Genomic DNA, 11,446 nt, shown 5'->3' with positions numbered 1-11,446 from the left:
TGTGAGATTGTTTAGTTCAATCCAATGCATGCAGCTGTGTTTATCTGGTATACATATGGCCTCTGTTGCATTAAGTTGGAACCTCATTCTTAGGTGTGAGTAGATATGCACTAAGTATGGCCCTCTGCACTCCTTGTTGAACCGGGGTTAATCATAACAAATCATAACTGCAGAGTGAAGAGAATTCTGGGTCATCCAGTCCAAATTGTACTGACATATATTTCCAATGTCTACAGTGTCTCATGGGTACCAAGTCTTCAGGTGTGAAGTCTGTTCTTAGTCAAATCTTTTAAACGGGATTGTTATACCACACATGTTGGAGGATGAGCTGAAGGTAAATGTCAAGAGTTTGTCTCCACAAGGACTGAGGTGGTCACTTCTACCAATGCTACTATAGCTGGTTGCATCTGCCATGAGTGGATGGATGAGGATGAGTTCAAGTGGTTCTCTTGTGTTGGTTCACTCAATTCCAATTGTATTTATAGTCTGGTAGATACAGATTTGGCCTCTTTAGTTTGAAAATCACCTTTCCCATGATGATGGACATTGAAATGCCCCATCCACTATGTTTTCCATCCCTTTTCGATGTTCCCTTTTTCTTTCAAGATCTAATCAATATGGAGGAGCATTGACTCATCAGCTGAGAGAGCACGATAGGCAGTTATCAGAAGATTATCTCGTCCACATTTGATCTGATATGTTTAATGTTTAATGTTTTATGTGTCTTTCCTAACTGTCATTGTATGTCAAGTCACTTGCGGGCAGAGCACCAAGGCAAATTCCTTGTATGTGAATATTTGGCTAATAAGTTTATTCATAATAATAATTCATAATAATACCATGTCTTTTTAATTATCTGAACTCAATTCAGAAATTTCCCGGCAGTTCACGCTCCTACTATTGTGCCACCCCCTGTGGTGGATCTGTCCTGGCAGTGAGACAGGATGCACGTGGGGATTGTGATGGAGCATCTATAAGTATTGATGCTTTGTGGATGACTATGCCAGGCCAGGATGACTATGTCGCTCAATTAGCAGATGTCCCATGATCAAAAATGAGGCTCTAAATGGTTGAAAAATGGATTTTGCAAATGTAATTTGTCTGCGAGTGACTTTGCATCATTTTGATTCAATGCCTAAGGCATTGCCAGGTGATCCATCTGTTTCTTTTCCATTTTCAATTTAATGTGACTCTTTGATGGAATTGAATAGCTCACTATGCCATTGAACAGTGAACCACATTGTTTGGGTCAAGGCTACATGTAAACTGTATTGGGTAAAGATGGCAGAATTCCTATTTCCTCATCTGAAGGCCAATTGTAAGCCACATGGGCTTTTAACAATGATCAAACTGATTTGTGCTCAGTTTCACACAGACTAGACACAATTTACAAACAAAATCAAGATTATTAACTGAATTTAAATTATACAACTGCAATAATAAGAACTGAACTCACATATCTGAATTGTTGGTCCATGCCACTGGTTATTAGTGCAGTAACTGAAATGGTACGCTACCTTAGCACCAACAGACTTCTTAATCTTGTACCTGCCTCATGGATAAAAGAGCAGTAATGATTCGAAATGGGCTTCAGGCTGAATTTGAGAGAAACAGATTGCAAGGATTGAACACAGCACTGCTAATTTAATTTCCATGAAGTGAGTCAAGCTTCTGGCAGGTCTTAACAGAAGCAGGTGTTATTTTTAGATGATGGTTCAGCTGCAAATATTGTATTGGTGATTTATTCACGTGGCTACAAAGAACAAACTAAATATTATTTACTGTTCCAAATCAATCCTAAAGTGGACAGGGGCATGGACACAAATCCAAGCCATTCTATATTTTCAATGTGCATGGGCCTTACTTGTCTTTTTCCAGAGTTTTAACCAGAATGTAGCCATAACTTCGATTAACACACATCATTAGGAATTAAGCACTTTTGAATCTCAATTTCATAATCACCACATAATCCTGTTACCTAGTCAACAGGAAAATATTATTGATTTATTAAAATTACTATTTTTGGAATTATATCATTGAGCTCTATTTTCATAATTACATAATCAGATTGAAAAATCAAAATCATAAGGATGCTAGAAAAACCTAGCAGGTCCATTGAAGGAGAAAAGCTTGAAGTTAACTATCTTTTCCTTCTTCTTTTTAACCCTGCAATCTTCATTGACATGAGTGGGTTTGTGAATCTTGTCCAGATAGAACATATAACAGTAAAGCACAGGGACAGGCCCTTTGGCCCACAATGTCTGGACTGAACATGATGACAAGACACATTTTATCTCCTGGCACATGATCCATATCTCTCCAGTCACTGTATTTCTACATACCAATCCAAATGCCTCTTAAATATCAATATTGCATCAGCCTCCACCATCACCACTGGCAGCACATTCGAGGTACCTACCACCCTCAATATAAAAACCATAATATAGAGATTGTAGCGGCACCCAGTGGTTAAGCTATGTAATGCAGAACCCTCGTCAGAAGTTGGGACTGTCACGTGACAGGGTTTTTCGCGGGGTTTTTAGAGTTAGGTGTGTGCAGTAGCTAGTGCTTTTCGCAGCAACAAGATCTTAAAAACCGTTTTCTCTCGACTAAGTGCACGTGTAGTTTAAATGCCGTTTTGTTAATAAAACTATTTACTCTACCCGCTTGGTCTCGTTACAATTGGTGACTCCTCAGTTCAAATCGGCCAACCCCAAACACAGCGTCGTACACCACATTCCCACCACTGGTCCACCACTCCACGCACGGGAACGCAGGCTCCCGCCCAGCAAGCTACAGGTTGCCAAGGAGGAATTCCAGCAAATGGAAGAGATGGGTATTGTGTGGCACTCCGACAGCGCATGGGCCTCCCCACTCCATATGGTCCCCAAAGCTGGAGTCAGTGAGGGGACTACCGCTGCCTCAACAACACCACGACAGCCGACCACTACCCTGTCCCTCACATACAGGACTTCATGGGCCATCTAGACAGGGCAAAATACTTTTCCAAAATTGACCAGGTGCACGGCTACTACCAGATCCCTGTCCACCCGGATAATGGGCCAAGATCGCCATTATCACCCCTATTTGAATTTCTGAGAATGCCTTTTGACCTCAAAAACACCACCCAAGCTTTTCAGAGGCTTATGGACATGATCGACCGGGGGTTGGACATTTTATTCATCTACCTCAATGACATTCTGGTCGCCAGTCACACTCATCAAGAGCACTGTGCGCACCTCTGGTTACTGTGCCAGCGCCTCAGTGACCATGGCCTCGCTTAAGGCCAAGTGGCTTTTACAGACCACAAATCTCTTATCTTCACCTTCGCTAAAGTGTCCGATCCCTGGTCCGCACGACAACAGCGACATTTGGCTTCCATTTCAGAGTATACCACCTGTATCCAACATGTGGCGGGTAAGAACAACCAGGTTGCTGACGTCTTATCCCGTGCGGCCATCAATACCGTTCTGACTTCAGCTCCGGGAATCGACTATTCAGGCATGGCCGCCGCATATCGCACCGCCATTTCGGGTGTGATTCTGGAGGACGTCCCGCTTGGATCCACTGGCATTACCATCCTCTGTGGCCTCCACTGGGCAATCACGACCCATTGTCCCTACAGCTACGCGACGTCGTATTTTCGATTTAGTCCACGGATTAGCCCACTCTTCTATTCGGGCAACTACAGCGCTGGTGGCGGCTAAATTTGTGTGGCACGGGCTACGTAAAGGGCCTGTCCCACTTTCACGACCTAATTCACAACCTTTTTTACTCGTGGACATTTTTCATCATGTTAGAAAAACGCCCCCACCTACTTGATGCCACGAGTACCTACGACTAGCATCACGACCTACCTATGACCTACTTATGACCCCCTACAACCCCCTACAACCTCCTATGACCTCATGACGACCATGCTGTGAGTATGAGTCAAGGGCAAACTCGGCAGAGGTCGTGAATTAGGACGTGAAAGTGGGACAGGCCCTTTAGCAAGTCGGTTCCTCGGCCAGGGCCTGCATCCCCTGCCACACATCCTAAAGTCCAACGTCACGTGAGAGCACCTCTGCAGGCAATTTGCCGTCGCACAACACTGTTTCAACCACATTCACGTCAATCTTGTAGGCCCCTTACCGCCATCCCGAGGTGTCACCCACCTGCTCACCATTGTGGACCGGATCACGCGATGGCCCGAGGCCATTCCACTCGCAGATACCTCCGCCGCGACTTGTGCACGTGCCCTCACAGCCCACTGGGTTGCTCGTTTCGGTGTTCCAGCGGACATCTCATCGGACCGGTGTGCCCAGTTCACCTCAGCACTGTGATCGGCCATGGCCCAACTGCTCGGCGCTCAGCTGCATCACACCACGGCTGACCATCCTCAATCTAATGGTCTGGTAGAACGTTTCCACCGGCACCTGAAGTCCTCCTTGAAGGCATGACACGGGCCCCAATTGGTTGGATGAATAACCGTGGGTTTTGCTGGGGATCCCCACCAAGAGGATTTGGCTGCTTCATCCGCAGGTCAGTGTATGGCTCACCGCTTAAAGTACCTGGCGATTTTGTTCCAGCGGCAAATGGGCTGCAGGAACCCCCTTCATCTGTGCTCATGCGCCTTCACGAGCAGGTGAGCAAGCCTGCCTGTCCCAACCTCTCGCCACGGATGTGCTACTTCCCACGCCCCGCCTGCTCTCAAGGACTGCCAATTAGTTTTTATGCGCAGGGACTCGCACCTATCTTCGCTTCAGCACCCTTATGAGGGTCCCTTCCAGGTGTTGCAACTGGGCATCGCGACTTTCATTCTGGACATCGGGGGCCGGCAGGAGGTCGTTTCGGTGGCCCGTCTTAAACCTGCTCATCTCGATATCGATCACCCGGTTATGGACGCCCAGCCTCGCCGTAGAGGTCGTCCGTTTTCTTTCCTCTGGTTCTGGGGGGGGGAGGTCATGTAGCGACATCCAGTGGTTAAACTATGTAATGCAGAACCCTCGTCAGATGTTGGGACTGTCACATGACAGGATTATTTGCGGGATTTTTAGAGTTAGGAGGTGTGTTCAGTAGCTAGTGCTTTTCGCAGAAAGATCTTAAAAAACATTTCCTCTTGACTAAGTGCACGTGTAGTTTCAACGCCGTTTTGTTAATAAAACTATTTACTCTACCTGCTTGGTCTCGCTACAAGATTACCACGCTCAAAGTCCGGCTTTGTAACCTTTTGCCTAACTTCCTATATTCATTTCACAGAACCTCATCCATTTTTCTAACAACATCATATGTGTCAATATGCACAACGACTTCCGGCTGCTTCTCCCACAACACCCCCACCCCCAATTGAACGGTTGCTCCTTAACTGCCGTGCCTCTTTTTTTTTTTTTAATCACCACATGATCCAACAACAGGTTTCCAGAATGAAAGATTTGTAATCTCAGTATCCTCAGGATCCACATAACTCTCTAAATTCATTCCTAAGGACCTCATCCCCTTTCCTATTAATGTAATTTTTTTTGCCAATGTGCACAACAACCTCTGGCTGTTCCCCTCCCCCTTATGAATGCATTATATCCACAAATCGGGCACAAGGGAGGCATCACAACATCATGAAATCCTGATTGGAGCCACAAAATCTCCTCCCTGACACCCTTGCTATCTAGTCTCCTATCACTCTAGCCCAGTTTGACTTCACCCTGCTCTGCTGTGCCTCACAGCCAATATAAATGCCACAAATCTGGCTATTGTTGCTGCATAGCCACCCTTCCCAACAGAATCCAAAAATTGTACTTTTATTTTCCAGGGGAATGGCCACAAGGGAATCCTGCATTCTCTTGGAAATCCTCAAATTCCTCAAAGAGCTCCAGCAGCTTAGATAAATCCATATTTGGCTCTGCTCAATCCTAACATGCTTTTTCAAGATAGTCTGTTATTGCATCCTTCTTTTTGGATTCCAGACTTTATGCCAGCAGGTTGTCATTACCTGTTTTTTTTCTCTATCCATCCTTTCGGTTAGGTTTATTATTGTAATGTGTACCAAGGTACAGTGAAAAGCTTTGTTTTGCATGCTATCCAAATAGATCAGATATACCATTACATGAACACAAACTCAAGTACAACAGATAGAGCAAAAGGGAAGACACATAGGGCAGATTATAGTTCTCAGCATGGTAGTGAATCAGTTCCACAGGCAAAGTCCAATATGGGGTAGAGGGGAATCAGACAGAACCCTAGCTTACAGATGGATTGTTCAAAATGCTACAAACAGAGGGGAAGAAGATGTTCCTCGGATTGGTGGCGCACACTTTTAACCTTCTGTTATTTCTGCCAGATGGGAGGAGGGAGAAGAAGGGAGAATGGTGGGACAACTCTTTGATTAAATAAAGGAGTTTTAATTTTGACCTTTCAATCCATTGGAACAGGTGCCAAATCATAGAACTTTGGAAGATAATTATCATAACATCCACAATTTGGTAAGCCACCTTCTTCAAAGCTGTGATGTAAATCATTGGGTCGTTGGGATTTATTAGCCTTGAAAGCACACCAATATCTCTGGTAATGCTTTTTTAAGAAATACTTTGTTTCTGCAGTTCCACATTTTCAATGGACCCTTGCAGATTTTTGCACGAGACATATTTTGTGCGTGTTTTTGTGATGAAGACACATTCTGCATTCCGCATTGTAAATTCTCTTTCCTCTGCAACTGGGTCACGCTTGATATTGGACATCTTTTCCTTTTATACATACCTAAATAGAACACGTGTAATCTATTTTTATCTTCCGTGCCATTATAATCTCATATACTATCTATATGTTTTTTTTATCAATTTTTTAGGCCTTCCTTTGTATAGCTTCAAACTGCACGAATTCTCAGGCATACAGATGTTTCTAATATCTTTACAGTCCTCTGCCTTGGATTTAACCCCATCTTTACTTACCTTTGTCAATCATGGGAAAATCAATTAGTTGGTTGTTGTGCCTAAAAGCAATATATTTTAATTCCATCATATTTATTACTTATTTAAATGCTAATCATCCCCAACAGGCTTTTCAATGCGTTCCCCCAATCAACCACAGCCAAATCTCCTCACGTACATACATACATACATGCCTTTGTTCAGATTTAAGACCCTGGGTTTGTATTAAATTACACTACTGTCAATTTCAATATCAATTCTGTCATATCATGTTCACTCTTTCCTAAAGGTTTTTTTGACAAGAATAGTAATTAACTTTTTTTGTTGTTGCACTAAACCAAGATCCAAAATAGGCATTTCCCAAGTTGAAGCTGCAACATATTAATTTAGAAAAGCATCTTATATACATTCCACTTGTTTATCTTCCACTTTTGCAGTAAATTTGTGTGTATATATATATACACAGAATTATTTTGAAGAAATTGAATATTACTGGACATCTTGGACAATAAAAACACATACGTCTGGCTCTGTAGGAAGGAACTGCACATGTTGATTTACAATGAAGGTAGATACAAAAATGCTGGAGTAACTCAGCTTGTCAGGCAGCTTCTCTGGAAAAAAGGAGTAGGTGATATTTCGGGTTGAAACCCTTCTTCAGACTGTTCATAGATTACTGCTCGACATTCAACATCATTATCCCCTCCAAAATGATTACGAAGCTCAAGGAACTGGGTCTCTGCACATCCTTCAGCCCCCTGCTGCACTCACTCTATACCTATGACTGTGTAGCTGGATACAGTTCCAACTCCATCCTTAAATTTGCCAAATACACCACTGTTTCGACTTTAGAGATACAGCGCGGAAACAGGCCCTATGACCCACCGGGTCTGCGCCATCTAGCGATCATCACTGTCCTACACACTAGGGACAAATTTCAATTTATAAAGTCAATTAACCTACAAACCTGCACATCTTTGGAGTGTGGGAGGAAACCAGAGCACCCAGAGAAAACCCACATGGTCACAGAGAGAACGTACAAACTCTGTGCAGACAGCACCTGGAGTTAGGATCAAACTCAGGTCTCTTGTGCTGCAAGGCTGCAACTCCACCACTACGCTGTTGTTGGATGAATTACGGATTGAGGATTGAGAAAATTTGGTATGTTGATGAATACGCTCTTGAACTTATATGGGTGTTTGCTAGAGAGCATTTTAACTCGTTACATCACAGCCTGGTTTGGCAACTCGAACGGCCAGGAATGAGGAAGATTGCTAAAAGTGATGAACATTGCCCAGTCCATTATGGGTACTGACCTCCTCACCATCGAAGGGATCTATAGGAGTTGTTTCTTCTAATAGGCAACCAGCATCATCTGAGACCCACACCTCCCTGGCCACCCTCTCATTTTACTCAAGCCATCAGCCAGAAGGGATAGGAACCTGAAAACTGTAAAGTCCAGGTTCAGGAGCAACTTCTTCCCAACAACCATCAAGTTTTTAAACACAACAATATCCAACTAAGTTCTGAATTACATAGACATGGGGGCACTGGTTTTGTGTTTTGTATTTAATAGAATTCTGAGGGGTAACCTTTTCACACAAAGGGTGGTGGGTGCATGGAGTGAGCTGACAGAGGACAGAGTTGAGGCAAGGATTGTTGCAAAGTATAAGAAACAATTAAACAGGTACATGGATAGGATATGTTTAGAATGATACTAAACTAAGTGGGACCCGTTGGGTCCCTGTCACACGGGAGGCCTGGTCCTCCAAAGCAACCCATTCCCCAATGCAATATTCCATCACTCACCCGTTCCCCCAATGCAACCCGTCCCCACAAGGCAATATTCCACCACTCATGCATAGATCCCAACTGTGCAGGCACGGCTCATTTCCCCTCATCCCCCAGCACTCCCTCCCCCTCCTCTTCTTTCCCCTCTCCTCCTCCCCTCCCCAATCCCTCCCTCACATCTCCCTCCCTCTCCTTTCCCCTAAACTCAGTCACAACGTGCCTCCCACCATAACTCCTCTCCCCTCCCTATCCCGCTCCTATCCCCCACTCCTCACCTCCCCCTATCCCCCCCACTATCCTTCCTGACCTCCCACACTGCCCTCCTCCCTCTATTCTCCACATCCTACGTCCCCCACTCACCCCTCCTCTATCTCTATTCCCCCTCCTCCCACACTCTCCTCACCTCCCCCACTTTCCTCCTCTTCCTCCATACCCCTTCCTCTCCCTCAACCCCCCACGCTCCCTCCTCACCTCCCCAGGATCTTTCCCCTCTCCTCCTCCCCTCCCCCAATCCCTCCCTCACATCTCCCTCTCCTTTCCCCTACCCTCAGTCACTCCCTCACTCCCTCCCTCCATCTATAAAAAGCAGCATCTCCAGTTCCTTCCTCAACAGGTCATTCATTGTTAGCAATGGTTTAGATCCCGTTGACTTGACGATTGGACCAGTTTGCAGAGAGAGTGTGTGTGTGTGTGTGTGTGTGTGTGTGTGTGTGTGTGTGTGTGTGTGTGTGTGTGTGTGTGTGTGTGTGTGTGTGTGTGTGTGTGTGTGTGTGTGTGTGTGTGTGTGTGTGAAACTCCGCGCAAACTGCTCGGCCACCCTGCAACCCGACTCTCCATTTTCCCTCTGCCCACTCCAGCTCAGCCGCCACTTGGCCTGTCTCCATCCTGTCCGAACGTCCGCTGTTGCCGCTTGGCCTGTACCCGCCCTGCCCACCCACCTGCCTGCCTGCTTGGAGTCGGTGTTCATCACAGTGGGCACCACGAGTTTTGATGAGCTAGTGGAGAAGATCTCCTCCAAAAACGGCGTGAGGGTGAGTTACCGCAATGGCGGCGGCGGAGGAGACGGACCGGGGGATGTGTATACGGGACCGCCATTGCCGAAAAGGGCGGGTGGGGGAGAGTGATGAGGGAGAGATATGGGACCGGGGCCTCCACCTGGCCTCCACTGGGCCTCCACTGAACTCCCACGCGGCCGCCGCCGGTGATGGGGGAGACGATAGACAAGTTACTATGAGGAGGGGAGAGAGGAGTTTGTGAGCAAGGTGGGACAAGCCACCACCGGTAGGGCAGGAAGGGGCATCGCCATTCTGGCTGTGGCATTGGCTGACAGGAGAACAGACTAATCTGTGTGGCGCTGGCTGAAGGAATCTGCGCACGCGCAGTTTTTAAGATTTTTAAACCTCGATAATTTTTTACAATATGCCACAGATCGGAACGAAACTTGTTGCACTTGCAGGACAGGAGAACATTGAGTAACGTGGTGAAAAATCGTAGTGCTTTCGCGTACCGATTTTGTGCAAATAGAAATACCGTGCAAACCAGAAAAGCACAAGATCAGAGTTTTATTTATTTATAGATGGGACAAACCAAGGCAGGTGGGGCTGATGTAGATAGTGTAGGTGACATGTTGGTCAGTGTGGGCAAGTTGGGTCGAAGGGCCTGTTTCCACGCTATGACTCTATTACTATTATTGTTTATTGCTCTTTATAAAACCTGTCAAGAAGACTTGACATGCGTCAGGAAAATCTGTGTTTATGAAAAATCACAAGAGTACATTCTTACGTTATTCATAAATTATCCAACAATCATTATAAAATTGTCTAAAAATGCAATCAACCTTTCACTATGACTGCATCTGAGGGATATGAAAGCATAGAGATTTGCTAAATTTGAGTAATTGAGGCTGACTGCTAGAATGCTGTCTTATCTGGAGCAGACAGCATACTCCCTCCATAGACATTGCAATGTTCCCTGGCAACCAACTCAGCAATTATGCTGATCTGAAGGAGAATGGACAATTAATATTCTTTGGAATAACACGTATGGAGATCCATTATGGCAGAAGCCCTGTACTTGCCTTGCACTAATACAAACCTGCTTGAGAATTTAATGTTTGCTGGTTGCGGATTGTGCTAAAATGGAAGTTGAGACATTGGCCCACTGACATTACATCATGGCAGGTTCCTTTGGTGCATTGATGGAGCTATGCTCTGGTTCATATTGATAAGTTGAAGTCCAAATTCTGCTGGGAAAAACTAACATGAATCTTTACCAAGGACCTTTACCAAGTTGCTGTACCAGCACCATCTGAAGAAGTACCCTGACACATCATAGATACATAGAAAATAGGTGCTGGAGTAGGCCATTCGGCCCTTCGAGCCTGCACCGCCATTCAATATGATCATGGCTGATCATCCAACTCAGTATCCCATACCTGCCTTCTCTCCATACCCCCTGATCCCTTTAGCCACAAGGGCCTCATCTAACTCCCTCTTAAATATAGCCAATGAACTGGACTCAACTACCCTCTGTGGCAGAGAGTTCCAGAGATTCACCACTCTCTGTGTGAAAAATGTTTTTCTCATCTCGGTCTCAAAGGATTTCCCCCTTATCCTTAAGCTGTGACCCCTTGTCCTGGACTTCCCCAACATCGGGAACAATCTTCCTGCATCTAGCGTGTCCAACCCCTTAAGAATTTTGTAAGTTTCTATAAGATCCCCCCTCAATCTCCTAAATTCTAGCGAGTATAAGCC

The sequence above is a fragment of the Amblyraja radiata genome, chromosome 6 (genome assembly GCF_010909765.2).
Source record: "Amblyraja radiata isolate CabotCenter1 chromosome 6, sAmbRad1.1.pri, whole genome shotgun sequence".
Taxonomy (NCBI): Eukaryota; Metazoa; Chordata; class Chondrichthyes; order Rajiformes; family Rajidae; genus Amblyraja; species Amblyraja radiata.
The sequence above is the reverse complement of the archived record's forward strand: the minus strand, read 5'-3'. Positions refer to the sequence as shown.